Source organism: Rhinopithecus roxellana, chromosome 1 (assembly GCF_007565055.1).
Source record: "Rhinopithecus roxellana isolate Shanxi Qingling chromosome 1, ASM756505v1, whole genome shotgun sequence".
Classification (NCBI taxonomy): domain Eukaryota; kingdom Metazoa; phylum Chordata; class Mammalia; order Primates; family Cercopithecidae; genus Rhinopithecus; species Rhinopithecus roxellana.
The window spans coordinates 47,575,599-47,603,148 of NC_044549.1; the positions used below are offsets into that span (position 1 = coordinate 47,575,599).

At 41.9% G+C, this 27,550-nt stretch overlaps 1 protein-coding gene across 2 annotated transcripts in view; it reads left to right on the plus strand.

Annotated features, from left to right (window-relative positions):
• The window catches only part of CHCHD6 (coiled-coil-helix-coiled-coil-helix domain containing 6), a 238,501-nt gene that overhangs the window by 79,414 nt on the left and 131,537 nt on the right, over positions 1 to 27,550 (plus strand). The gene's annotated exons all lie outside the window — the stretch shown is intronic.

The window sequence follows — 27,550 nt, forward strand, 5'->3', positions numbered from 1 at the left end:
TCACTGCAACCTCCACCTCCTGGGTTCAAGCAATTCTCCTGCCTCAGCCTCCCAAGTAGCTGGAATTACAGGTGTAGGCCACCATGCCCAGCTAAGTTTCTGTATTTTTAGTAGACCATGTTGGCCAGGCTGGTCTCTAACTCCTGACTGCAGGTGATCCACCCGCCTTGGCCTCCCAAAGTGCTGGGATTATAGGTGTGAGCCACCATGCCAGCCTCTACTTTCTGTTTCTATCAGTTTACATATTCTAGTTACTTCATATAAGTAGAATTATATAGTATTTGTCCATCTTTGGCTTATTTCACTAAGTATAACATTTTCAGGGTTCATCCATGTTATAACACAGATCAGAATTCCCTTCCTTTTGAAGGCTGAGTAATATTCCATTGTGTACATATACTAGTTTGTTTATCCATTCATCCGTTGATGGACACTTGGGTTGCTTCTACCTTTTGGCTGTTGTGAATGATGCTGTTGTGAATGTTGGTGTACAAATATCTGTTCAAGTTCCTGCTTTCAGTTGAATATATACGTAGAAATCCATTATATGGTAGTTCTATATTAAACCTTTTGAGGAAACACCAAACTGTTTTCCGTAGCACTGCACCATTTTATATTTCCACCTGCCATGCACAGGGGTGCCAGTTTCTCCATGCAGCCTACAGACTTTTGATGTTTTATTATTTTATTTTCATTCAGTTCACTATTAAAATACATCTTTTACATTTTTCTTTGAGAAATGAGACCTCCTCTTTGACCCATGATTTGTTTAGAACTGTATTGTTTAATGTTCCAGTTTCTGGAGAGCTCTCTTATTTTTCTTCTGATTTTTAATTTAATACTTTGTGATCAGATAACATTTTAACAATTTCAATTAATTTGAATTTTTAATGTTCATTTTATGAGCTACGAAATGGTCTGTCTTGGTGAATGCTTCATGTATATTTGAAACTAATGTTTATTGTTATGTGAAGTGTTCTGTAAATGTCAGATTCAATTTTTTATAGTGGTTGTTCAGTTCTTCTGTATTCTTGTTAATTTTCTGTCTAGTGGTTGTCTCAATTTCTGAGAGTTGTGTCGAAGTCCTCAACTATAATTGTAGATTTGCCTACTTCTCTCTTCAGTTGTATTACATTTGTTCTGTGTATTTTGGAGCTCTGTTGTTTGGTGCATACACATTAAGATTGTTATGTTTTGGCAAGGAATTGATCCTTTTATCATTATGTAAAGTTTCACTTTTTCTCTGGTTATGTTCTTGGCTTTAAAATCTTCTTTGTCTGGTATTAATATGGCCCATCCAGCTTTCTTTTCATTAGTATTCACATAGTATATCTTTTTCATACTTTATTCTACCTACATAAATTTGCTTGCTAGCGTATAATTGGGTCTTTTTAAAAAAAATCCATTATAACAATCTCTTAATTGGTATGTTTACACCATTTATATTTAATGTTATTAATGATATGTTAGGATTCAAGTTTGCCATTTTACTTTTTGTTTTCTGTATGCTTCTAATGTTTTTTATTCCTTTGTTTCTCCTTTCCAGTCTTCCTGTGGGTTACTTGAACATGTTGTAGTATTTTGTTTTAATTAATCAGAAGTGTTTTGAAATATTCTCTTTGCTTTGCTTTTTAGTGAGTACTGTATGGATCGTGATACACCTACCTATCTCAGTCTACTGTATCAACATTTTACCACTCCAAGTGGAATATAGAAACCTTACCACCAATTACATCCCTTTACCCTCCCCCAATAATGATGTGAGGTTGTCTTAAATATTACCTATGTATATATTGAGAACCACATCAGACAGTGACACAATTTGTTGCTTTCAAATGTCAAACATAATTTTTAAAACTCAAGAGAAGCATTGCGTATTGTATTTACACTTTCCATTGTTCTTTCTTCATTCCAAACATGTTCTAAGTTTGTTCATTCATTTGTCCCTCCTTCCTTCCTTTCTGCCTTTTTAAAATTTTTTTTGTTTCTATCTGAAGAACTTCTTTTAACAATTAGAGCAGTTCTCCTGGGAACAGATAGATTCTTTTCATTTTCCTTCACTAAGTCTTTACTTTTCTTTCTGATCCCTGAAAGATATTTTTACCAGGTACAGACTGTTGGGTTAACAATTGCTTTCCTTCAGATTGTGAAAAATATTCTGCCACCTTCTTCTGGCCTCCATGGTTTCTGTTGAGAAATTCACTGTCATTTGCATCATTCTCCCATAGGTAACGTGTCATTCGTCTCTTGTACTTTCAAGGTATTTTCTTTGTCTATATTCTTCAAAAATTTGATTATGATTTATTTGTCTGGGAGTAGATTTCTTTGGGTTTATTCTATGTGGGGTTTGCTCAGCTTCTTGACTCTACAGGGTTTTCTTTCATGAACTTTGAGAAATTTTCAATCATTATTTCTGGAAGTATTTTTTCTGTATCTTACTTTTCTCCTTTCCTCTAGGACTGTGATGGTTCTTTGCATTTTGTTTTGCCCCCATATTTTTGTTCCAAACTATGATTTTTAAAAGTATAGTTTATAGATATATGTATATACATACATATATGTTTATATATATTTACATTTATTTGTATAAGTTTACACTATCCATTAAGTAATTCCATTTTTATATCTCTATTTCTTATTTTTTAAATTGGGTTCATTTCCTATTTTGCTGGAGTGTTTTCTCCAGTAATCCTTTCAGAAAAAGTTTGAATCTTGTAAACTTTATTTTTTCACATCTAAAAATGTCTTTCATTTTCCAGCTGGTATATAAAACTTCTAGGACTTCTACGGCAAAATAATTTTAACTTGGTACTTTGAAAATATTCTCCTACTGTTTTCTGGTATCTGGTATTGCCAGCTCTTTCCCCTTTCTGCTATTGTTGGACTTCTTACAATAGTATCATATTAGTTGTGTTCACCTCTGATGTCCCTGCTACAGTGTCTTGAAATGAGGGACAGTGTCTACTAAACTTTGTAGATGCAGTCCCTAGGACAATGCTCAGTAAACTACATCAGCAAACATTTGTTACCTTGGATTGAAATGTGGGAAACTGAGCTATATCTGGAGAGCCACGTCAATGATTTGGTCCTCTGGTCTTGCTTATTGTTGATACAATTTTTTTTTTTTTTGAGTGAAAATATTCTCCTAGCCATTTTTAGCTACAAAGAGGTATGCCTTTCCTGAGGGGCTGCAGGTTGCAGTGTTGTGAGAATGGGGAGTGTAGTTCATTCTGAGAGTATGTGTGGCCTTGTTGCTGGGGCTGGCCATCACAGCAGATAGCTGCCCATGTCTCTTGCCCACTAGGAGCTCATTCTCTGGTAGAGACATGCAGACAGGTTCCTGAAGCATAGAAGGACCTCAGTGTGAATCCCAGTTCTGCCATTTGTAAGGTGTTTTCCCTGAAACAGGGTATTTATTCTGTTTTTACCTCAACTTTCTCTTGCATGAAATGAGTTTAGTAATTTCCATCATGCTGGTATGGAAAGCATTAAATAAGAAGGCATATATAAAGCACTTGGCATGTAATTGGCATTCAGTGAATTTTAGTTCTTTTTCCTTTTTTCTTTTGAACTCATTTGTTAGGAAGCTGGAGAGTTTTTCTTTCTGGCTGAGTTAAGAATTGGGCATAGCAAATGTGTTCATCTTCTCAGAATGTTTTCCAGGGTAATGTAACCTAGAAGCAGAAGATTCTGGTTAATTCTTGAAGATCCAACTCAAACCTAGAATTCTAGGATTTTAAGATTTTATGTTTGGTTTGGCTTTTTGGAAAGGAGAGTTCTTTTTCAGTCTCTAGGTTTTCTGGGTTGGTGTCATCTTACCATGTTGGCAAGGTAACTCATATCCCTTGAAGGTTAAATAATGACACTCAGCATTACCTGGTGAGTAGAAAAACCAGTCCAAGGTTTTTTCATTAGGCCCTGCCACTTCTCTCCTGACTTCACTCCTTACTTCAGGCCCCTCTTCTCCATCACTCAGAGAGAACATTCTCAAGGGAAGCCAGGATGGTTTACTTACCCTTCTGCTGGGCCTCTTCATTTATGTTAGAGGAGCCTTCTTGCTTTGGGCAAGGAGAACGGGTATGTATTGGAGGTAAGAGCTCACTCAGGTGATGGCTCACAGTTGGTTTCAGTGGTGGGGTTTGCAGGAAGGGTGGTGACTTCACCTCTTCCCTGATTTTTGTTACAGGTGGCACTCTTATTGGCTAGTGAAATGCATATTCTTGGCCGGGTGTGGTGGCTCATGCCTGTAATCCCAGCACTTTGAAGGCTGAGGAGGGAGGGTTGCTTGAGCCCAGGAGTTCAGGACAAGCCTGGGCACCATAGTGAGGCCCCGTCTCTACAAAAATATAAAAACAAAATTAGCCGGGCATGGTGGTGTACACCTGTGGCCCCATCTACTCAGGAGGCTGAGGTGGGAAGATTGCTTGAGGCTAAGAGTTCAAGGCTTCAGTGAGCTGAGATCATGCCACTGCACTCCAGCCTGAGCAACAGAGTGAGAGACCCTGTCAGTCAATCAACCACTAATTCAAATCAGTGAAATCAGTTAATCAAATGAAGGTTCCTTTCCCCCCAGGATTGCCTGCTCACCTCTCCTGCACTCTCACTCCTTTGGAGTAGTTTCCAATCAAGTGTTTTGTCATCTTCTTGGGGAACATTTGTTCTTATAACTTAGGTAATTTTTCCAAGAGAAGGATTTAAATCTCTGAGAATCGTCATCCTCGTCTGCACCATGGAGTATTGGTATACAGTGGCTCCCAAGGCTGTACAGCTGGCCCAGATATGCCCCAGGGAAGGCCTCTGCCAGCATTGTGCTCCTGGGGTTAGGACTGTGTGTGATTTGAACAATGGAAATGTCAGAGTCCTTCTGTTAGTGGGCTATGGAGAGGGTGCCCTGGAGAGGGTTTCTGTGTGGGGATGGACTCCACCGCACATGTACTTGGGAGAGTTTTTATTTAGGCCCACTCGAAGCCTCTGTGGCTGAACTTGAGCTTCCTTGCCCTCCACTCTTTCTCCGTAGTCCTCACAGTGGTCCTGAGAAGTCAGGGTAGGATCAGGGAATCCTTGGGTGCAGGGCCAGGAGGCCCTTAGATAGAACTCTGCCAGGGAAGCTTTAGGAAAGCTGTCCCTCCCAGTGGCTTTTCTACCCCATCTTTTGCCTATTCCTTGCCCTAGGCTTAGTGTTTTTCAGAGGCTTAGATGGATGAATTGCACCTGGCCCTCTTACCCCTGGAGGTGGAAGAGTGAATGGTGCCTCAACCTCTGGGTCTGTCATACTGTGTCTCTCTCTGCAGGATGTGCAGGAGAGTGGCTGTCTGAGGCTCTCTAGCCTGGCAGGCAGGGAGAGAGGGTCACCACCTGGGCATGTGGAAGCATTCTCTGTGTTGCTTTAGTGGGGAAAACCTTGTGTTTTCTCCTGCCATGAATGCTAAGGAGAGATAGTGAGGATTGTTGAAAGACCACATAAATGGACCTGCCTAAGACAGGGGAGCAGGGCAAGAAACTAGACTTTCCAATTTGACATAGAGCTTCCCTGGAAGTCATTTTCCTAAAAATACTGAAAAGACCTTGAGTTGCTAATTTAAGGGAGGTAATCTCCAGATTTGTCTGTTTCTAGTTATTGTTCCCACTTATTTATAGATGGAAAATGTGGTGTCCCAGGTGTAAGCTGAGGCCCCAAGTCTACCGTGGGACCTCAAGAACATTTTTATTGCCTATCTTGGGACCTTTTTTGTTTTCCAATTGTATTTTTTTTTAATACAGTAGTGACACATGCTTTAAAAAGTTAATACATATTTGTTAAAAACTTAAAAATCCCCTGAAATGTTTAAAAGAAAAAGTGAAAGTCAGCCTCCCTCTCCTTGCCCCCAGGGCCACTCCCAGGATCACTGTGGAGAGGTTGATGGGAATTGTTCTGGAGGCTCCTGACCCAAGCTCTGCTGCTCAGCCCCCCTCCCCACTGGTGTAGTGTTGCCATGTGAGAAGGAAGCGGGAGAAGAGTAACAGGGCACCTCTGTGCCAGTGTCTGGCTCCAGTCCTCCTTGTCGAGGGAGGGTTTGAGAGTAGATGAATGATCTCCTCCGACTGTGCTGTTTCCTTCCCAGGCCTTGTGCTGTATATGCTAATGTGCATTTCACCAGATTTCCCTCTCTGTCCTTTTTAAAAGTTTGTGATTTTTGCTTCACAGTTTGAAGCACAGAATTATAACAGAGGGGTGGTGGGAGGGAAAACCAAGTGGTGCACTGGAGGTTCCGTGGGGGGACCAGTGCAGCAGGGTGACAAGGCACACAGGCCACTCAGGCTTCCTGGGCCAGGGTGTGAGAGGAGTGCTGAGTAGTGAAATCTCCGCTTCATCTCCAAAGGCGAGATAAATGGAACTTCTGAATGCTGATTCTTGGAGTGGCTTTTATTCTTTGACCATCCACTTAGAGATGGAGTGGGAGACACCTGGGCCTGCTGAAACCTTGCTGTTCTTCAAATAACGAAAGTGATTTCATTAGAGGCTTTCTGCTGAGGTTCCTGGGGTCTGTGTTGTCAGCCCACCTCCCTTGCTTTCAGGATGGGCCACAGTTTGATCTGGAAACTAAATGTGCCCCTTTCAGTGGATACGGTTCTCTTTTCCCCGCTGTTTTTCCTTTGTGGCAGGCCTAGTCATGGCGCGAGCATCCTCTCAGCTCCCTGATGGCACTTGCTCTATTATAGCAGGGTGCCCCCGCTCTGTGGCTATGGAGCTGCTCTGGGACCCTCCTGCCAGCCTGTGGGCTCCTCAAAGCAGCGGCTGGGCATGAGTCACCTTCTTGTCCTCCTGGACTCTTCTGGTCAGAGAGGACCTTTGACGGTCACAGATAGCCAGCCGCTCAGTCACTGAGACCAGATGTTGGTTGAATTTCACAGGAATTGCAGCTCAGTCTGCCTTGCCTCTCAGTCCATGAGGGCTCCAGTGCCTGATTCATCCAGGCTAAAAAGATTTGTAGTTGCTGAACATTCTAAGGCCTTTTGTGCCTTGGTCGGTTGCTTTTGTATCCTGGAATGTTCCATTTTTCTTTCTTCCCCAGGTTAACAGGAAAAGTTCCAGGATTGGCTTAAATGTACCTTCCTTCAAGAAAGCTGTCTATGCCCTCTGTTGCTGGCGAGGTGTTCCCTTGCACGAATCCCCATAGCTCCTGGACTTTTGCATTACCAGGCTTGATCCTTTGCTAACATTGTGGTTTGTTTCCCATTTCCTGGAGTGCAGCTTCCTTAAAGGCAGAGTCTGTGTTTTTGTCCTCTCGGAATCTCTAGCATTTATCCAGGAACTTGGTGGGGACTGAAAAATAAAAAGGTGTTGAACGAGTGAAGGAATCACTCTTGTCTCTAGCTGTACTCAACAGATGGGTATGGGCACTGCAAGCTGAAAGATGTACTTGCAAGAGACAGTGGTGTAGAAAGCCAAGGACAAGCCCAGAAGGAGTGCTTATTAGATGATAACTGCTAGGGCAGGACCTCAAGATGCCTTAACAAACTACTGATGTTATTCAACACCCTTCTCATAAAATGTATTTGTTTCTTAGTGGTCTAGTCATATTTATCTTCAGAGTACTCCCGTGATAAAACGTGGATCCATCCTACTTTAGAAAACAAACAGGACGTGAAGAGATGACCATCCAGATGGTCTTTGTGTCAGGGCCGGAACTAGAGATGAGCCAGCTTGTCCTGACTCTGGAAGCAGAGATTCTCAAAGCTCACGTCGGCCCTACATTCCTGGGTGCCTCTCGTGAACCCCACTGACAATGTCACAGCATAGCTACAGTGCTGGGGGGATGCCTGATCTCTTTGCCTGGTGTCTTTTCTCCTGGGTTGGGGTTAGAGGAGAAAGTCGAACAGAACAGCAAAAAGAAGAAAGAAGCACCCAGAATACCACAGCCTAGAGAAAAAGAAGACTGCGCCATCTTGGTCTCTGTCCTTCTAAATAATGCTAGAGTTTTGGGTCATACTTCATACACTGTTTTGTAAACAGTTTTTTTCATTTAGCAAAACATTGTGGATATTTTTCTTGTTCGTAAATACAGGTCTACCCATCATTTTTCAAGTTTGCATAGTATTTCATAATTGGATATGCATAATTAATTTAACCAATTATCTATTATTACACACTTATTTCCTGTTTTTAATGTTAAAATCAACACTGTGCCAAATGTACATCTACATCTTCCCTTCTTTTGTCCATTATTTTCTTAAGGTTATATTTTTAGAAATCATCAACTCATATGCACATTTAAAATTGTACTATATATTAGATTAGTCTTTAGGAAAGATAAAACTCAGGTGATTGTAAGGATGTGAGACTTGAGGGCATCTGGGCTGTGTGCTATAGAAGGTATATTGAACATACTATTTCTCTTTGCTCCGTTCCCAAGCCCAATTAAAAGGAGAGTAAAGACATGGGGAGATAAGGATGATGGCAGCAAAATTGTGATAGCTGGAAAAGAGGTGGATGGTTGGTGGGTAATTGAGAAACTCAGAGACAGCTGGAACTCAGCCTGCAGTGAAGAATCACAGAAGCAGTTGGGTGACAAACCAGGATGTCCGCAAAGAGCTCCAGAATTGGAGGGAGCAGACCCCTCTGAAAGTGGGGTTCAGGTGGAGTAGAGAATGAAAAGATTAGGTTAAAGTCTGTGTGAGGCACAGTCAGATCCCCTCCCTACCTGTGTAACGTGGTAGTTTTATCTCCTTCCCACCAGCAGATTAGTGGTTTATCCTCTAGGTTATCCCCCTGTGAGGATCAAATGAAAGGACTTTGGATGCTGGCACAGCAGGCATCCCAGAGAAAAGGAGCATCATACTCATGACAGGCTGAGACCTTCCACCTGCCCAAGCATTATTCTTCACTATACTCCAAGAAAACAGGCTTTACCACCGCCCTACAGGAGATTAAAAGATGGCTTCATGAGAGGTTAGAGAGCCCAAGGGAAAAGCCTCGTAAACATGGAAATTTGGAAATTCTTCAGTAAAATGTTCTGACCAGATCACTCTACCAATTGACAAATCACTCCCATAGAAACAGACTTTGCAATCATTTTGTCATTGCTTCATTCTTAACTATAAGGAGATAACTCTGTCAAAAGATATTTGATAACTTCCTCTAACATGACCAAAATAAAAACCAATATGAATGTGAGACCAAAACATTCAGCTTCCACAGTCCAAAACAAACACACAGAGAGAAAAGGAAGACACAGAGAAAAAAGGGAAAGACAATGCAGAGGAGCGGAAGAAAAGGTTTTTATTCTTAAGTTAAATCCTCAGAAAAGAGAAAATATTGAATTCATAAAATAAGAGCAGGAAACTGGTAAAAAATCACACTTAGAAAAAAGCTATTAGAAATTAAAAATATGATATCAGAAATGGATAATTCAATAGAAGGGCTAGAAAGTAGATTTGAGGAATTGTCCTAGTAATTAGAACGAAAAGAGAAAGCAATAGAAAATATGAAACATTAGGAAAATTAGAGACTTAGCTCAGGAGGTCAAGCATCCAAACAGTAGTAGCAGTACCAGAAAGAGGAAACTGAAGAAATTATTAATAAAATTATTTCAGAACATTTCCCAGAACTGAGGAATAAGACCTTCCAGATTGAGAAGGGCCCATTAGTTCCTAGCCCATTAGCTTTCGAAAATAGATCTATACCAGGATACATCATGAAATTTTAGAACATAAAGGACCAGAACTGATCCTCGAAGTTTCCAGAGGGATGTGTTATTATCTCCTGCTGTATAACAAATTACTCCAAAACTCAGTGGCTTAGAACAGGAAATGTCAAACTTTTTCACGGTAGTCTTATGGGCCACATGGTCTCTATTGCAGCTACCCATTTTTGCCATTGTAGCACAAGAGCAGCCATAGTCAATATGTGAGTGGTTATGACTGTGTTCCAATAAAACTTATTTACAAAAATACGTGGCCAGGTCAGGCCCTGTGTTTCCTGGCTTAAAACAACAACACTTATGTCTCACAGTTTTTGTGGGCATAGCTGGTTCACTTACCTTTGGATCACACAAAGAGTTTCAGTTAAGATGTTGGTTAGGGCTACGATCATCTGAAGACTTGGTAGGGGTTGGATCCATTTCTGCAGTCATTCAGATTGTTGTCAGAATTCAATTCCTTGTGGGCTGTTGGATTAAGGGCCTCTGTTTCTTGGGTTTGGGTCTCATAGCAGCTTGCCTCATCAGAGTGAGGAAGAGAGAGTGTGAACAACAGAATTCAGTCTTTTGAAAGCTAATCTTGGAAGGGACATTCCATCACTTTTGCCATATTATTTTACTATATTCTGAATGAGGGCTGTAGGTCCAGCCCTTGATATAAGGGTGTGAATACTAGGTGATAGGGATCATTGGGGGCTGTCTTAGAGGGTTGTATAACTCAAGAAAAAAGAAAACATGTTATGGGAAGTAACTTCAAAATGTTTGTGGAAAAATTGAATTAAAAGATAAAAATATAAACTTTGTTTCTCACCATGAGCTTTATCAAGTTCAAGACACTTTTGTACACAGTGATACCAGCCATTTAATCCATTCCCGAAGAATCGAGGGTCCTGGGAATTTAACCATGTCAATGTAGTCTTTTTGGCATTATTAACTGAAGAAAAATGGGTGCCCTTTAAAGATTTTTTAAGATTAAGAAACAAAAAGAAATCAGAAGGAGCCAAATCAGGACTGTAAAGTGGACACCTAATGATTTTCTGTCAAAACTCTCCCCAAATTGCCCTTGTTTGATGAGAGGAATGAGTAGGAGCATTGTCCTGGTGGAGAAGGACTTTCTGGTGAAGCTTTCCTGGGTGTTTTTCTAAAGCTTTGGCTAATTTTCTTGAAACACTCATAATAAGCAGCTGTTGTTGTCCACAGGCAAAATGCATTGAGCATCCCCAAAACTGTTGCCATGACCTTTGAGTGGTCTTTTTTTCTTTCTTTCTTTTTTGAGACAGTCTTGCTCTCTTGCCTAGGCTGGAGTGCAGTGGTGTGATCTCAGCTCACTGCAACCTCCACCTCCCAGGTTCAAGTGATTCTCCTGCCTCAGCCTCCCAAGTAGCTGGGATTACAGGCATATGCCACCATGCCCTGCTAATTTTTTGTGTTTTTAGTAGAGACAGAGTTTTGCTATGTGGGCCGGGCTGGTCTGGAACTTCTGGCCTCAAGTGATGTGCCCACCTTGGCCTCCCAAAGTGCTAGCAGGCGTGAGCCACTGTGTCTGGCCTAAGCAGTCTGCTTTTGCTTTGACGGGACCCCTTCCGCCTCTTGGTAGCCACTGCTTAGGTTGTGCTTGTCTTCAGGATTGTACTAGTAGAGTTGTGTTCTATCTCCTTTTACAGTTCTTCAAAGACATGCTCGGGATCTTGATTTCAGTTGTTCAAAATTTCTACTGTGGAAATTTTAAATTTTACTGTGTAAAGCTCTGCCTTTGTCCTTAGCTGATCTGAGTGCAATAGTTTTGGCACCTATTGAGTGGAAAGTTTGCTTAACTTTAGTTTTCACTCAGAATTGTGTAAGCTGAACCAAGAGAGATGTCTATGTGTCAGCTCTTGTTCTGCTGTTAAACATTTGTCATCTTTAATTAGGGCACAAAGAAGATGAATTTTTGTCCCTGCAGATTGATGTGGATGGTGTGCTGCAGAGGGCTTTATTCTCAACATTGTCTCATTTCTTCTAAAACAAGATATCTATATGTAAACTGCTGATTTCTTTGGGGCATTATCCCCATAAATTTTCAAAAGCATTAATGGTTTCATCATTTTTCTGCCTAAGTTTCACCATAAATTTGATGTTTGTTCTTGCTTCAATTTTAGCAGAATTCATGTTGCTCTGGTAGGAGCTGTTTTCAAACTGATATTTTATCCTTCTCAGTGCTCAAACTAAATCCTGTTCAGACATGTTATAATAAGTTAGTATGAGTTTATTTTGGTGTCAAAAATTGAAATCCATGCATAGTTTTAAAATAATATACATTTTCCATAACTTTATGACTACCCCTCATATACAAAGAGTTAAGAATCAGAGTGTCTTCCTACAACAGCAACACTGGGAGCTACAAGACAATGGATCAATGTCTTTGGAATCCCAAAAGAACAAAATTTAATTTCAGAGAAAACAAAGTTATACTAGAAAAGAAATATAACTAAAGTACATTACATGGCTCAGCTGTGAATAATATTTCCAGTCATACTGTGAACACTAATTATTGAACCATACACACGTTTTGGTTAAACTTGGAGAATTAATAGGGGACAGGAGACTTATATGGAGGAGGTGTGTGTGCAAGAGCGAAATCCTTACTTGTCACAGTGGGAAGTCAATAGATGGCAGAATTAGAAACATTGAGGCGAATACTTGACGAAACAGCTAGACGAATCTAGATTGTCTCCCAGGAAATGGGGAGAGGTGAGCCAAGCACTACGGTTTGTGGTGATAGACTATTTATGTGCTATTTGATGTTGATAGAAATAAACTTTAAAAAGTAATGATACCAAAATGTAGTGTGACATGTTGGATTGGGTACTAGAACAGAAACAAACAGTAGAAAAACTGGTGAAAGTCAAATTGTTTTAAGTTTAATACAGTAGTAAAGTGGGTTTCTTAGTTGTGACAAATGCACTACAGTAATAGAAGATGTTAGCATTAGGGGAAACTGGGCAGGGAGTAAATAGGACTCTGTATTATCTTTACAACTATTTTGTAAATTTAAAACTATTCCAAAATGGAAAGCTTATTAGAGAAAGCTCAATGTGGATACTCTCATACTACCGAGTGAATGCTGGATATTTCCTGAGCTGTGGGACACAAGAGGAAGAACAGGTTGTGGGAGTGGGATGGGGCAGGAGGAGAGGCTGGGCTCAGTTGTAGAGAGAGACCTGTGCCTGGAGGCACATGAGATGTCCTGTAGGCAGGGCCACCAAGTTAGAGACAGAATAATGCACCAGCCCATAGATAATTGGTTGGGAGCAGATGGGATGTGTCTGTGAAATGTGTGTGAAATTGAGAAGAGAAGGGGACTTAGGATAGAGCTCTAATGAATACCAAAAACACTGGGGGAAAAGTGCAGTTTTTACTGCTTGATTTTTGTTCCTAATTTTAATTCTTTGTATGGCTCATTTTTTATGAGACTGGTTGTTGAACCTCTAAATCATTTTATTCTCATCAAGAGCTAACAAACTAAGCTATGCAGAATTAATTGAGCGAAACTGGCCTTGTATGTCAGTAATAGGGAATGGTGTGGACTGGGGTGAGTGTGAATATTCTGCCCAAGGGGTCACTTCAGCTTCAGCTGATCGCTGCCTGTAGGAATATGGCTCTACTGTTAACACATTTTCTTATTTTTCTAAGTGAGAAATCCGGGGTTTCTGGATTTCAAACATCTCAAGTTTTAAGTGTTGGCAATTAATTAATTATTTTTAATGTTTGCTAACCAAACAGAACATCTTGACAAAAAGTGGCTTGCAGACCACTTGTTTATTATTTCCATTCTAATTCTTTCCTGTGAGTGTGGCCAATTTTCCATTTTTTTTTCCCCCTGCCCCAAGCTGTTTTCTGTACTTTGAATCTACACTACTCCAGTAGACCAGCAGCGAGGTGTTTGAGGAGGCTGTTGACAAACTTGGACCAATGACATATTCCTACGCAGCTCTGCTTATTAAATCCCCATGGTCCAGAAGGCACAGGCTTAGTAATGTGAATGGAATGGAATCTGCCAGACATTTAGCTCCTTGCTCAAAGGGACTTTATCTCATAGTTGTCCCTTGTATTTGATGCCCATGTCATGGAGGACAGGACCCAGTATCCTGCCAAGTAAGACAGTATGGCTCTAAGACCTATGTGGCCTATTATTCTGGCCTAGAAGATTAATCTGGCAAAATTTGTTTTCATGTGGCCACGCAGCAACATAGTAAGTTTTCCTTGCAGATATTTGCAAATGAATTTCCATCCCCACCATGTTGCTTGTGGTAAGGGCAAGAGCATAGCTTTAACTATAGTTATTAGAAGAGGAAAAACTCAGGCCCTCTCATGAAGTTTATCTGCAGTTTTCTAGTCTTGTATCTGTGCATGTTTTTTTTTTTTTTTTTTTTTTTTTTTTTTTTTTTTGAGACGGAGTCTTTTTCTGTCGTCCAAGCTGGAGTGCAGTGGCGCGATCTCGGCTCACTGTAAGCTCCGCCTCCCGGGTTCATGCCATTCTCCTGCCTCAGCCTCCCAAGTAGCTGGGACTACAGGCGGCTGCCACCACACCCGGCTAATTTTTTGTATTTTTAGTAGAGACGGGGTTTCACCATGTTAGCCAGGATGGTCTTGATCTCCTGACCTCGTGATCCGTCCGCCTCGGCCTCCCAAAGTGCTGGGATTACAGGCTTGACCCACTACTCCCGGCCGGTTTCTTTCTTTTTTGAAGTGAAAAATCATAGTGGCTTTTTTTCCAGGTTGCTCAAACAAATCATCAATCTTCCATGAAGTCTTAGAAGTACTAACTTATCCTGGAATGTATTTGGCCTCTTTTCTGAGGGCCTCAACATGCAAATTTGAAGGCATAGATTTGGTTTTCCTCCCTCCCCTTCTCTGTGTGGCCTGATCAGAGTCTTTAGTCCATGTTTTTTTTTTTTTTTTTAGGAAAAAAAGCATTACAAGTATTTTTCACATGATGTTATCAATCTTATGTTAAAAATTTGTTAAGAGCATCTTTTCCTGGCTTCTGGTATAACCAAAGATGTTTTCTGGTTTATGCCTTTTGAGTTGCATCTCCATTCTTTTTTTTTTTTTTTTTTTTTTTTGAGATGGAATTTCACTCTTGTTGCCAAGGCTGGAGTGCAGTGGTGCGATCTCGGCTTACTGCAGCCTCCGCCTCCTGGATTCAAGTGATTCTCCTGCCTCAGCCTCCCTCATATGTTGGGATTACAGGCGCCCACCACCATGCCTGGCTAATTTTTTTTTTTTTTTTTTTTTTTGTATTTTTAGTAGAGGCGGGGTTTTGCCGCATTGGCCAGGCTGGTCTCGAACTCCTGACCTCAGGTGATCCGCCTGTCTCAGCCTCCCAAAGTGCTGGTATTACAAGCATGAGCCACCGCGTCTGGCTGCATCTCCATTCTTGCTTTAACTTTTATGATGCTATTTTATGTGGAATACGTTTTCTTCTTTTCCCTGTTGATTGGCACCTTGGGATTTTTATGTGTGCCTTTGAATGCCCTCGTATATTTTGCCTCTTTATCCTGGAGGCTTCTTGCTGGAAGGGCTGGTGTTTGTGACTCATCTTCACCCCAGGAATTCTAGGCTGTCTTGGAGCCTACCATGATTATGTGTATATAATTCTTGCTTTATGTATTATAAACCTGATTAAGTTTGTAAAAATGAAGGTTTGTAAGTATGAGTATTTTTAGGGAGTCAACATAGTGCTCTGGAAGGATATGGAATATAGAATCAGAAATATATAGTTCAGATCTTTATTCTGCCTTTTATTGGCCGCAGGACCTTGGGCAAGTCGTGCCCCTTTTCTGAACCTTGGCTTTGCCCTTTTGTTAAAAGAGATACTGTTTCTACCTTGTTGACCATATCAGATTGTTATTCAGAATCAAGTAGATTATAGGTAAGGAAATTCAAAATTAATGTCAATGCATTATATTCCTATTGTCATTTTTAAATACACTAAGGTACTTTGCTGTTTTAAGAAGTTATGAGATAAATGGTCACCTTACTTCAGTGAGTTTTCCTAAGGTTGCGACTAACTCTCCACTGTAATCTCTAGTGAGAGGAAGGACTGCAAGAAATGTATAATTCCTGAGCATCTGCTAGGTACTGGCCGCTACTGAGGAGCTTTCACCCACATTAGCTCCTTGAGTCATCACGAACAAAATTTGAGACAGGCATTAGTTTTTGGAAATGAAGAAACTCAACAATGAGCAGAGGCTTTGCACGGGTACACAGGACTTATGGGAGACCCCACTCTCATGACCTATCCAGGGCCGTTGGATGCCCATCAGCTGGCCTGGGCATGCTGAATCCAGGGTCCACCCTCACCTGTTTCTTTGCTTACTAGCAGTAGTTCTAGCCCTTTGCCAGTCTTCCAGGAATGGAGCTGGTTTATGTTGGGGACGAGAGGGTGTTGCCCAGAGTGAACTTCAAAGCATTAGTGAATTGGAAGACACTAGTTGATTGGGGGATCTGTGGGGAAGCTATTAGTTCTAGGTCTTGTTTAGTTCTCATCCAGATGGGAGAATGGTAATTTGAGGAAGAGATCAGATCCAACTCAGTATTCGTGGAGTGCAAGATAGAGCTCACCAGAGGAACCCAGCATTAAATGTAGCTAACTGCTAGAATTATTATACCAAGAATATTGATGGGTGGCTTTCTTTGATTTTCTATTTCTGGATTGAAGTACATTTTTCAAGGTGGGTTATCGATATCGGAGGTAGTCAGAAAGAAGTAGAGGTAGGGAAGATGTCTCTATGGAGAGAACAGAGGGAAAGACACCATTTGTTTTAGAAGGGTTGGTGGTAACTCTTTGTCATCACCTCTATTTGCCTCTGTAAAGGAATTTGTGTCTCTTTGCTGAAGCACAGACAGGACAGAGTTTATGAATATGATATCTTGAAATATGTATTTGGTCTTTGTCCTCCTTTTCCTGGTTTACAACTCCTAAAATCCTTGGAATCTCCAGAGTAATGTCGACATCTTTTTGTATGTGAATGATTGATAACTTCAGCATGGGGCTGGTCACCAGAAACACAAAGCAAGATTGGAGGATTGGGCCTTTAGCCCCACGCCCCACCAGCCTGTGGTTAAATTGATCACCAAATGACCAATGGTTTAATCAATCATGCCTATGAAATGATGCCTCCATAAAAACCTAAGAGGACAGACTTCAAGAGCTTCCAGATAACCGAACACTTAGAAGTTCCTGGAGAGTGGTACACCCAGGGAGGGCACAGAAGCTCGGCACCCCCTCCCACATGCCTTGCCCTGTGCTTCTTTTCATCTGTATTCCTTATAATAAACCAGGAAATGTAAGTGTTTCACTAAGTTCTGTGAGCCAGTCCAGCAAATTAATCAAATCCAAGAGAGGGTCATGGGAGCCCCATCCTAGAGCCGGTCAGTCAGCCTTCTGGAGGCTTGGACTTGTGACTGGTGTCTGAAGTGGGGGAGGGGAATGGCGAAGGCAGTTTTGGGGACAGCTCCTAACCTGTGGGATCTGACTCCATTTCCAGGTACGTAATGTTGGAATAGAATTAGAGGATACCCAGCTAGTGTCTGCTGCAGAATTGTTTGTTTACCGATGGGAACAAATCCCTACATATTTTGGGCTCACAGAAGTCTTCTGTATTGATTATTGTGCGGTGTGAGGGCAGAGAAAAAAGGGTTTGAGTTTTTCTTAACAGAATCTAACCCAAATGTAGGAGAGACTTTCAGTTTGGTGATAATGAGCTCTGGAGAAAACACAGAAACAAGTTAATACCCTAAGCCCTTTTATTTCAGGGCTATGTTTTCAGCAAAGCTCTGATATTATTTCCTACCTGATCCTTCAGCATCAGCATTCCCCAGGGACTTAACCTGGGGATGTCTCTGAGCAGTTTCCTGTCTTCCCATGGTTCCAGCCATCCTCTGTATGCCAGAGACTCCGAATTCTGCATGTCCAGATCTACACCACAGCATGGTCACACACAGAATCCTCTGTCTTGTCTGCCAGGCGCACTCTCCTAGTGTGCTCTCGTGGATCCCAGCGCCCTCCACCTCGTTGTCTAAGCTGGAAACCTGGTTGTCATCCTTGACTCCTCCCTCTCTCTCACCTCCTTGCCATTGCAAGGCCTATTCTCTCAACCTTGTGTTTTCCTTCTTAAATCAAGTCTCTGCTCTTTCCGTAGCTACTCTTCTAGTCTAGCCCTTGCTGTTGCTCCTGTGGATTCTCGGCCCCTCACTTATCTGTGTCCACAGCTCTTGCTCCCTTGAGCTCCTCCTTCTACCTACCACCACAATTACCCATCAGAAACACATAACTGGTCATGCTGCTTCTTTGGTCTGAAGCATGCAATGGCTTTCCTACATTTCTGTGATCAAGTCCCCAAGTCTGACCTAGCAGTCAAGATGCTTAACTGTGCCTCTGCTGGCCTCATCCTAGCTTTCCTCAAGGAAGAGACGCTTACCTCTGCTGGAGGCACAGAATCTTCCTCCCCATTTGCAGAACACTCACAGCTTCATCCCTCTGTGCTTTGTTTAGAATGGTCCTACTTAGAAGGCACTTTCCCCCTTCCTCTGCCCCAGGAAAGGTGTCTATTGACATTCATTCAGATGTCATATTTTTCCTCTGTTCTGACTGGCTCTTCTGCCTCCCCAACCACTCTTCTCTTCCTCCCTGTCCTCCCCCTCCCCCTCCCCCTCTGCATCTTCCTCCTCCTTCCTTCTATGTGTTCATACCCACCTTTAAGCCAGGACCTCCCCGAGGAGTGTTGTTAATGGTATCTCCCCCAGCATGAGTGTCAACCATGTACTTGGAAATGTACAGGGGAATGTTAGGGGAATGTCAGGGGAATGATGGAAGCTGAGCACTGAGCCAGGCACATGGGCTTGGTGCTTTCTCATTGGCATTGTCATATTAGTCATGATTAAACTTAACATAAACAGCCACAGCCAGGTGGTTGTGGGGGCTATAGAGCCATTGTTTGGCTCCGTTTTTGTGTGATGAACTGGCTTTCTCACAGCCCACATTTTGCTTAGAGCAGAGGTGCTCAGTGCTGGACTTGTCAAGCCAGCTAGCTGTCATTGCCAGGAAAGCTTCCCTTCAGGAAGGGACTGGCTTGGAGAGACTGCGAACCCTTTCAGGTGCTGAGTATGGGCCCAAGGGACTGTAGCCTGAAAGCACATTAGGGATGAGGAACAGAGAAGGTTCCCATCAGCTTGCTCTTGAGCTCTGTCCTGTGAACATATGTACCTGCAGTGGTGGGGAGCATGAATGGCGTCTTACTTCACATGCACCAGGGGACCTTGTTATTTATTTATTTATTTTATATATTTTATTATTATTATACTTTAAGTTTTAGGGTACATGTGCATGACGTGCAGGTTTATTACATATGTACACATGTGTCATGTTGGTGTGCTGCACCCGTTAACTCGTCATTCACATTAGGTATATCTCCTAATGCTATCCCTCCCCCCTCCCCCCACCCCACGACAGGCCCCAGTGTGTGATGTTCCCCACCCTGTGTCCAGGTGTTCTCATTGTTCAGTTCCCACCTATGAGTGAGAACATGCGGTGTTTGGTTTTGTGTCCTTGCAATAGTTTGCTGAGAATGATGGTTTCCAGCTTCATCCATGTCCCTACAAAGGAGATGAACTCATCCTTTTTTATGGCTGCATAGGAACTTATTATTTAAAGGAGCCCTGCTGTGGATTGTTTTGCAAGGGTGAGGAGGCTTCCTTACCTTAAACAATCACTGACTGCTCTCTCTGGGCTCGGTCTGTGAGTTCAGGGCCCAATACCTCTGCAGAATGTTCTTGCCTGTCTCTTTTAATGACTGAAAGCCAGAAGCCAGCATATCCTTGTAGAAAGGAGGAGTGCAGTTTTGTTGTTTTCTCTTTACAATTGAGTACTTTGGGGTTTTGCCAGATAGATTTTCCTCTTGTCTTGTTTTTTTTTTAAATGAAAAGCTTTCCTGGCAGATGTTGGAAAGCCACTTCTAGGGCATTGATAGTTACCAAAAAAAGACCCTGGCTTCCTTTCCCCATCAGCTGACTGTGCATTTCCCTGTCCCACATCTGTGCTGTCATCCTCAGAAGGCTGAGCCTGCAAGTGCCTGCTCTGGTGTGGCCCTGGCCTTTGTCTGCAGACCTCCACTCCCCACCCCAGCAGAAGTCTGTCCAGCAGGGCACAGTCCATGAGGGGCTGTCAGCTGTTTTCCACTTGAACTGTTCATAGCCTTGTTTTCGCTCTCCCTCTGCTGAACCTGATGCAGTTACTAGCTCCATAGGTAGCACTCGGGGCCCTTTGAGACCTGGTGGCCTCTGAACTTTAGTCCTTCATGACTTCCTGCTTCAGCCTGTCTTCCCCTCTTCTGCCCAGGACTGTGGTGTCTCTGTGTCTCTGTTACTCTTTGCTGTCAGCCCTGAATGTCTTCTTCTTACCCCTTCTTCTCCATTTTCTGTTTGAAATTCATTCTTTCTGGGTTAGGCTACATACCACCTAGGGGCTGTAGAGTGTGCCAAGGACAGCTGAAAAGCCTGGATTTGAATCCTGATTTGGCCACTACCCAGCTGTCTTTGAACAGTTTAGCACCTCCCTTGGAGCCTCTTTCCACACATAGAGTGGGGTGATGGCTGCAGCCATGTTGGGACTGAGTGAGGGGCCTGTAAAGCAAAGTCTGGTCGGGGAGGTGTCACAGTGTTTTCCTTCTCACTTTTTTTAGGTAGCTCTTTCTGGTCTTCCTAACTAGACAGACTCTTTTCTTCCTCTTAATGTTTATGCATTTGGTAGCCCTAAATTAGGTGGAAATCAGTATTTTCCACCTTTTTAATAATTATTTGCAGAAGAACTTCTCTTCTTCCTCCATAAATATACTTTGGCGGCATTTGACTTTTGTCTCAAAGCCGAGCCCAGTCCCTTGCCGGGGTTCTGTGCTCTGTAAATGCCTGCAGAGTTGTGAGTGTTCCACCCAGAAGTTCTGAGTCAGTCTCCCAGATGTGACCAGATCCCCTCGGTGACAGGCAACCTGCTTCTCTGCCTTTCATTTGTTTATTACCTGCATTGGTTTTGATTCTCTATTAAAATGTATTTTTTAAGAGGAAATCAGCGAAGGCATATGGAGTGATGGCCTGTCTGTGTGGGGCCCAGTATTCTGTAATAAGAATTGCCATGGCAACATGGTAGCCTTCACATTTCTCCAGTTAAGAAGATGAACTCTCCTGCCTACAGATGCTGAGTGGATTGGCCACCATTACCTAGTGCTGCAGGTCTCTTCCTGAAAGGCAGTGGGCCTCATTACCAAGGACGGTTTCTCAGCAGGGGATCATCAAACAGCAGTCCTGGCCCTTTGCATCTCCCCATCATCTGATTCTGTTGTCTGAAATCTTGGTTCCTTCTGCAACAGGCCTCCTGGCATTGGCAGCGGATTTAAAGCAGGCCTGGATGTGAGCAGCTGACTGGGACAGCGGCTGGTGGGGCTGTGGTCTGCCTGCCCACTGCATCTGCTCCTAGGCCTACGTGGAGACTGTGGAGGGATGAGTGAATGTTTTCTAAGGAGCAGTGCAGCAGGTCAGCTTAAAGCTGCCAGTATGATAGCAGCAGCCCTGTTGTATCTTATAGGGGCCTCTGCATCCGCTGACTATCCCCACCCCATGCATTCTATGGGTGGCAGACACTTGCTTCCTTTCTGTAAACCAACCTGTCCTCTAAGCTACTGTCACACTGCTTCATGACGGAAAGGCGGGGTTGTAAGCTCCAGTTTCTGGCTTTTTCTCCAGATTGTTTTGTAACAAACTATGCTGAGACCAGGTGCAGGCACAATAGACCTGAATTCTGACAGCCACCCAGGAGTGCACAGCCGCTGTTCTCTGAGCCCATCAATCCCAAATTAGTGTGTGGTACTTGTTGCTGGGCAGCTTGACCTTCCTTGCCTACTGTCTAATATCAGAGTGCCTCACCAGCCAGGTTTCTGGATGCTGTATGAAGGTAACATGGTGGAATCTGGCAAAGCTAGACGATTCTTTGCAAAGAAAAAGACTTGTTTGCCTCTTAGGTCCTTCCTGTGAAGAGGCTATGCATGCAGCAGTATGACAGCCTCAGCATCAGGCCACAGTTCATAGCCAGGCAATGACTGCCATGGAGGCATGGAAGCCAGCTGGCCAAGCCTTCACAGCCCAACAGAAAACTGCTGTCCTATCCTTAGCCCTCAGCATCTGTGAGTTGACTGAGATGATCAGTGGCCACACCTGGTAGAAGTCTCTTGGCAAATAGATCTCTAAATGGACATCTGGCTGCATGTTAGAGAGCATTTGCTTTTGATGGTGTGCACACAGCGGGGATTGGACCTACAAGCCCTGGAGTCACTGTGGCATAAAGAACATGGAAAGGCAGCATGCCCTGGTTAAAATTCTGGCTTTCAAGATTATGGGACCTTGCTCTGAAGGAGAATTCTCTGCTAATAAGGAAATTTTCGGAAAAGCTGACTGAAGGAGCCTGGGAGACTTTTGTCTGGACAGGTGTCTGGGCTTTGTTTCATCATAGGAAACAGTGTAGCTTAGTGAGAAGAACCAGCTTTAGAGGCAGACCTGGGTTCACATCTCAGCTCTGCTACTTACTAAATATTCTTGATGGACTCTCATTGATGCTTCTAGAGGCCATATCTGTCCATGGGACAGGACTATCCTGTCCCATGCCATGACCTGTTTTTTCCAGGAAACTGCCCATCTTCACTAGAGACACTGTAATGGGAGCTGTATTTTCTTTCTTTGTGTCTCTGGCCACTGTGGTTGGTCAACATATTCTTTTAATATGTATTTTATTGAGGTATAGCAGTAAATACGTAAATCTTAAGTCACCAATTCTGCACGTCTTTATGCAGGTGTAATCACAACCTGTTTACATAGGTGTAATCACGACCTGGATCAAGATACAGTCCATTTCTAGAATCACATAAGGTTCCTGAGGGCCCTCTCCTAATCTTTACTCTCCAAAGAGAACCGTTACTTGGACCTCTGCCGCCATGGATTGGTTTGCCTGCTCTTGCACTCTGTGGACTTGGAAGAGTGCAGGACCGTGTTCACGGCTTTCTGGTTTTTCTGGCTCTTTCTGATGTCTGTGAGATTCACCCGTGTTGTATTTAGCAGTAGTTTGTTCTTTTCCATTGCTGTATAGTATTTCCTTGCCTGAATATACCACAATTTATAATGCTGCTATGAATATTTGTGTGTGTGTGGGTGTGTTTTGTTGGACATAAGCCTTTACTTTTGTTGAGAAAGTAAAGGCTGAGAAGTGCGATTGCTGGGTCTCAGAGTATATGTGCTTCTAGCTTTAGTGGATACTGCTGAACATTTTTCTGAAGTGGTTATATCAGTTTACTTTCCCTCCAGCAATGTATTCCACATTCCTACCACCATTTTGTGCTGTCAGTTGTCTTAATGTTCACTATTCTAGTGGAGATGCAGTGTACAGTTCATTGTTTTTAGTATGTTCGCAGAATTGTGCACCAGTAACCATTCTTTAGTTCACTCCCCAGAACCCCATGCCCATCAGCAGTAGTTCCCCCTCACCCCTCAGCCCTAGCCCATGGAAAGCATTACTGTATTTTCTGTATCTGTGGATTTGCCTATTCTGGACATTTCATGTAAATAAGATCATACAATATGTGGCCTTTGTGGTTGGCTTCTTTCACTGAACATAATGTTCTCAAGATTCATCCATATTGTAGCATGTATCAGTGCTTTATTCCTTTTGATGGCCAAATAATATTCCATTGTACAGGTAGACCACATTTTATTTTTTTCATTTGTCAATTGATGGACATTTGGGTTGTTTCAGAACATTTACAAATATTATCTGATGGCCAAATAATATTCCATTGTACAGATAGACCACATTTTATTTTTTTCATTTGTCAATTGATGGACATTTGGGTTGGACGTATATTGTTAATTCCCTTGCATGTTAAATTCTCAGTAGAATTACTCAGATATACGATAATACTATAGTGCAGTGGCACAATGTTGGCTCATTGCAACCTCTGCCTCCCAGGTTCAAGCAATTCTCCTGCCTCACTGAGCCTCCCTAGTAGCTGGGATTATAGGCTCCTGCCACCATGCCTGGCTAATTTTTTGTATTTTTAGTAGAGCCGGGGTTTCACTATGTTGGCCAGGCTGGTCTCGAACTCCTGACCTCGCAATCCACCCACCTCGGCCTCCCAAAGTGCTGGGATTACAGGCATGAGCCACCGCACCTGGCCTATGATAACTCTTAAGTTTAAATTTTTGAAGAACTGCTAGACTGTTTTCCAAAGGAGTATATGACGATTCCCATTTCCCACATCCAACCTCATGCTTGTTCTTGTCTGTTTGATTATAACTAATCCCAGCTCATGCCTTTTCTTGTCTGTTTGATTATAATTATTGTAGCGAGTGTGAAGTGGTATCTCATTATAGTTTTGATTTGCATTTCTCTAAGGTTAGTGATGCTGAGCATCTTTTCATGTGCTTATTGACCATTTATATATCTTCTTTGAAGAAATGTCTGTTCAATTCCTTTGCCCATATTAGTTTATATGTCTTTTTATTTCTGAGTTGGAGAATGTTTTGTATGTCCTGGATGCAAGTTCCTTATTAGATACATAAATATTTTCACTCATTCTGTGGGATATCTTTTTGCTTTCTTGATGGTGTGTTTTGAAGCACAAAAGTTTTTAATTTTGACGAAATTCAACTTACCTATTTTTTCTTTGGTTACTTGTAATTTGTGGTGTCATATCTAAAAATCCATTGCCTAGTTTAAGGTCATGAAGATGGATTCCTGTGTTTTATAAAGTTTTATAATTCTAGCTCTTACATTTGGGTCTTTAATCCATTTTGAGTTAGTTTTGTATATGGTGTGAGGTTGGGGTCTAGTTTATTTCATTTGCATATGGAAAGTCAGTTTATTAGCATCATCTGTTGAAAAGACTATTTTTTCCCCTCATTGTGTGGAATTGGTACCTTTGTTGAAAATCAATTGAGTATAAATATAAGGGTTGATTATATTTATTTTTGGACTCAGAATTCCAGTCCATGTATCTCTTTGTCCTTATGCCAGTACCACACTATCTTGATTACTGGACTTTATAGTAAGTCTTGAAATCAAGAGGTGTGAGTCCTCTACTTCTGTTTATTTTCCCTGACAATTTAGATTATTTGGATTCCTTGAATTTTTCTATGGATTTTAGGATAGATTTTTCTATTTCTGAAAAACAAAAAGGCAGCTGAGATATCAACATTGAACCTGTAGATCAGTTAGATCTTTCTCATTTAGGTCTCTGATCATTGTGAATTAAATTGTATGTAAAGTATTAGGTAGGAATATCCATTTGTTAAAACGATCATTCCTCACTGAATTGCAGGAGGGCCTTTGTCATTAATCACTTGACTCTGTGTGGGTTGTTTCTAGACTGTGTTTAGTTCAAGTGGTATGTGTTAGTAACACTCTTTATTAATTATTGTAGCTTCATGGTAGTTATAATTATCTTGTATATCTTGTATATTAATCCTTTTTTTTTTTTTTTTTTTTGAGGCAAGGTCCCTCTCTGTCACCCAGGCTGGAGTGCAGTGGCATGACTGTGGCTCACTGCAGCCTCAACCTCCCAGACTTAAGTAGTCCTCCCACATCAGCCTCTTGGGTAGCTGGGACTATAGGCACACATCACCACACCCTGTCAGTTTTTTTTTTTTTTTTTTTTTTTTTTTTTTTTTGTAGAGGCTGTATCTCCCTGTGTTGCCCAGGCTGGTCTCAAACTCCTGGGCTCAAGTGATCCTCCCACCTTGGCCTCACAAACTGCTGGAATTACAGGTGTGAGCCATCACACCCAGCCAATTTTGTTTTGTTTAAATCAAAATTATCTCATCTCTTCTAGGTCCTTTATCAATTTCAGAATCAAACTTGTCAGATTAATATCTATAGATCAATTTGTAGAGAATTGACATCTTTGCATTCTTGAATCTTTCAGTTCATTGTATGTGTATCTATTTGTGCAGGGCTTTTCAACAATGTTTCATATATTTCTCTGTAGTGATCTTAGATCTTTTTTGTTATATTTATTCCTAAGGGTTTTATTTTTGGATGCTAATGAAAATACTATTGCTTTTAATTTTTTTATTTCTTGCTAGTATATAGGAATAAAATGGATTTTTATGTATTGACTTTGATAAATTGACTTATTAGTTCATGTATTATGTAGTTCTTAAGTTTTTCTACATATATAGTCATGTCATCTAAAAGTCCTAGCAATTTTACTTTTTTTCTTCCATTCTAAAGTTTGGAATTTTAAGAATTCCATTTCTTACCTTGTTCACTGGCTGAAACTCCAGTATAGTTTTGAATAGAAATTATTATAGTGTGTCCAGGCATGGTGGCTCATGCCTATAATCCCAGCACTTTTGGAGGCCATGGCAGGAGGATTGCTTGAGCCCAGGATTTTGAGACCAGTTGGGCAACATAGCAGCACCGTATCTTTACAAAAAATAAAAAATAAAAAAAACATTATCTGGGTGTGGTGGCACGTGCCTGTAGTCCCAGCTACTCAGGGCGCTGAAGCACAAGGTTCACATGAGTCCTGGAATTTAAGGCTGCAGTGAGCCACACCACTGCATTCTAGCCTGAGTGACAGAGTGAGACTTTGTTTCTAAAAAGTAAAAATAAAAAATAAATTATTATAGTGCATATTTTTCTCTTAATTGTGGACATAAGAGGGAAATGTTCAATATTTCATCATTAATTATGTTGTTAGCTGGTAGGTTTTTATAGATACTCTATGGAATTTCTATTCCCAAGTTGCTAAGAGTTTTATCAAATGCTGGTTCTTAAATCTTTGTTTAAGAACCAACATTTGGCCATGCGTGGTGGCTCAGGCCTGTAATCTGAGCACTTTGGGAGGCTGAGGTGGGTGGATCACCTGAAGTCGGGAGTTCGAGACCAGCCTGACCAACATGGAGAAGCCCTGTCTCTGCCAAAAATACAAAATTAGCTGGGTGTGGTGGTGCATGCCTGTAATCCCAGCTACTCAGGAGATTGAGGCAGGAGAATCACTTGAACTTGGGAGGTGGAGGTGGCAGTGAGCCGAGATCATGCCACTGCACTCCAGCCTGGGTGACAGAGCAAGATCTGTCTCAAAAAAAAAAAAAAAAGTCAAATGTTGGTTTTATTTTGAGATGGAGTTTCACTCTTGTTTCCCAGGCTGGAGTGCAATGGCACGATCTCAGCTCACTGCAACCTCCGCCTCCCGGGTTCAAGCGATTCTCCTGCCTCGGCCTCCTGAGTAGCTGGGATTACGTCACCACACCTGGGTAATTTTTGTATTTTTAGCAGAGATGAGATTTCGCCATGTTGGCCAGGCTGGTCTCGAACTCCTGACCTCGGGTGATCTGCCCACCTTAGCCTCCCAAAGTGCTGGGATTACAGGCGTGAGCCACTGTGCCCAGCCTGACTTTCTTGATTTTCTTAATTGTACACTTACTTTCTATTGCTGGGAAAACTGGCTAGCCGTAAGTAGAAAACTGAAACTGGATCCCTTCCTTACACCTTATACCAAAATTAATTTAAGATGGATTAGAGACTTAAATGTTAGACCTAAAACCATAAAACCCCTAGAAGAAAACCTAGGTAATACCATTCAGGACATAGGCATGGGCAAGGACTTCATGTCTAAAACACCAAAAGCAAAGGCAAAAAAAACCAAAATTGACAAATGGGATCTAATTAAACTAAAGAGCTTCTACACAGCAAAAGAAACTACCATCAGAGTGAACAGACAACCTACAGAATGAGAGAAAATCTTTGCAATCTTCCCATCTGACAAAGGGCTAATATCCAGAACCTACAA